This window comes from Penaeus chinensis, chromosome 40, assembly GCF_019202785.1.
Source record: "Penaeus chinensis breed Huanghai No. 1 chromosome 40, ASM1920278v2, whole genome shotgun sequence".
Lineage (NCBI taxonomy): Eukaryota > Metazoa > Arthropoda > Malacostraca > Decapoda > Penaeidae > Penaeus > Penaeus chinensis.
Genome location: NC_061858.1, coordinates 25,700,692 through 25,703,191, shown reverse-complemented (window position 1 = coordinate 25,703,191; position 2,500 = coordinate 25,700,692). Strand labels below are relative to the sequence as shown.

General features: G+C 37.3%; 2 protein-coding genes across 2 annotated transcripts in view; one reads left to right on the top strand and one right to left on the bottom strand.

The window, feature by feature from the left end:
- Positions 1-2,500, top strand: part of LOC125047224 (histone-lysine N-methyltransferase 2B-like) — a 65,510-nt gene that overhangs the window by 5,481 nt on the left and 57,529 nt on the right. Inside the window, exon 2 of the mRNA XM_047645428.1 lies at positions 371-433. The gene's annotated coding sequence lies outside the window, so the exon portion shown is untranslated. The remainder of the gene's footprint in view (positions 1-370; positions 434-2,500) is intronic.
- LOC125047223 (death-associated inhibitor of apoptosis 2-like) overlaps positions 1-2,500 on the bottom strand; it is a 23,265-nt gene that overhangs the window by 14,052 nt on the left and 6,713 nt on the right. The gene's annotated exons all lie outside the window — the stretch shown is intronic.

The following is a 2,500-nucleotide window of genomic DNA, read 5'->3' as shown; positions in this document are numbered from 1 at the left end:
GAGACGACGGATTCAAGGGACGAGGACGTATAGCCTTTTCCCGCCTCTGTGCGTACAGGCGCTTGTCTAAGGTGATCGCCCTACTTCTAGCCCGTGAATGGAGACAAGGAAATACGTGTAACGCAAATAACAAAGCTGTTGTCCACGAAACGGCTGTAATATGTTATCGATTGAGTATGCTTCCAGCTGAAACAGAAAAGTCTTTCAGTTTAGCTTGGAACGATCTGTAAAAGAAACAAAAACAAAAAAAACTATGCATGCTAACGATTCAACCCAAAACTGAGATTAGGCGCCCTTATTTCAAGGAAGGAAAGGTTAGGGAAGTTACCAATGAAATTATATAGATGAAAAGTTTATTATTTTTTTCCAGAAAATCCAAAACATATGGTCTTACATGGAATACACAAAGTCAGTGAAGATCTCCCCTTGTGTGGTGAGTATAATCAAGCAATGTAAATATCATGCGACTGTGCATATTATATTGATAGTACTATTGATCGCGTAAATATACTTTTCTTACCACTGCTGTTATTTCTACTACCATTGCATCTCTTTTTATACTTATTTCTTTCTCATTATCACCGTTTTCGTCCTCCTCCTCCTCCGTTTCCTCCTTCTCTTCCTCCTTATCCTCCTCGTCCTTCTCCTACTTTTCCTCCTCCTCACCTCCTCTCTTTCCTCCTCGTCCTCCTTCTCCTTCTCCTTCTTCTTTTTCTCCTCCTCCTCCTTCTCCTCTTCCTCCTCCTCCTCCTCCTCCTCTTCCTCTTCCTTTTCCTCCTCATCCTCCACCTCCTCCTCCTCATCCTCTTCCCTTTCCTCCTCATCCTCCTCTTCCTCTTCCTCTTTCTCCTCCTCCCCCTCCCCCTCCCCCTCCCCCCCTCCTCCTCCTTCTCTTCCTCCTCCTCCTCCTCCTCTTCTCTCTCTCCCTCCTCCTCCTCCTCCTCCTCCTCCTCCTCCTCCTCCCCCTCCCCCTCCCCCTCCTCCTCCTCCTTAACTTCCTCCTCCTCCTCCTTCTCTTCTTCCTCTCCCTCCTCCTTCTCCTCCTCTTCTTCCTCCTCTTCTTCCTCTCCCTCCTCCTTCTCCTCCTCTTCTTCCTCCTCCTTTCCTCCTCCTCCTCCTCCTCCTCCTCCTCCTCCTCCTTTTCCTCCTTTTTCTCCTGTTAGTCATGCAGCTACTGCAATGATTACGTCATATGCATTACCGCTACTGCAGGCTAGTACTTTTGCTGTACCTTTTAATCATTTATGTTTCTTCAGCTGCTAGCCCGACTGCTATTTAAACTATTATCCCTAAAGGTGTGCATGTCACTATCACTATTGCTGTTACTGTCATGCATGGTTACTATAGTACTTCTTCATCTTCTACTCGTACTACTGCTATTACTACTGGTATTACTAATAGTATTGCTATTACTAGTGTTATTACTGCTACTGCAACTTCTACAACTACTACTACTAGTACTACGACTATTACTGTTACTACTACTACTACTAATATTACTACTATTACTATTACTATTGCTACTACTACTATAACTATTACTATTGCGACTACCACTACTACTACAACTGTTACTACTACTACTGCTACTACTACAACTGTTACTACTACTACTGCTACTACTACAACTGTTACTACTACTACTGCTACTACTACAACTAATGCTATTACTACTACAACTATTACTTTTGCTACTACTACTACTACGACTGTTACTACTACTACTACTACTATTACTACTACTACTACTACTATTACTACTACTACTACTATTACTACTACTACTACAACTATTACTACTATTACTGCTACTATTACTACTACTACTGCTACTACTATCACAACTATTACTATCGCTTCTACTACTACTACTACTACCGCAACTATTACTATTGTTACTACTACTATCCTCTTCGTCAGTAACATGTAAATAGTGATAATAGTAAATTCTACCTTGATAACAATAAACGTGAACATTTACGATAAAAACACAACAATAACGATGATAAAGATAATGATAAAAAATGCTAATAAAGTTTGTATTAATAACAATGCTTATTATAATGGTGTAGATCTTAAAAAGCTAAAATATACTAAAATACTGATGGTAATAATGGTGTTGACAACAACAACAACAGCAACAACAACAATAATAATAATAATAATAATGATAATAATAATAATAATAACGATAATGCTATGGTAATGGCAGTATTGATTATGATAACATTAATAAAATTTATGTAATGATAATAACAATAATAATGATGATGATGATGATGATGATGATGATGATAATAATGATAATGATACTAATAATGATAACAATAACAATAATAATAATAATAATAATAATAACAGTAATGATAATAATAAGAATGATAAAATAACAATATTAATAATAACAATAATGATAATAACAACAACAACAATGATGATGTTGGTGATGGTGATGATGATTGTTGATGATAATGATAATGATATTAATATTAATACTAAT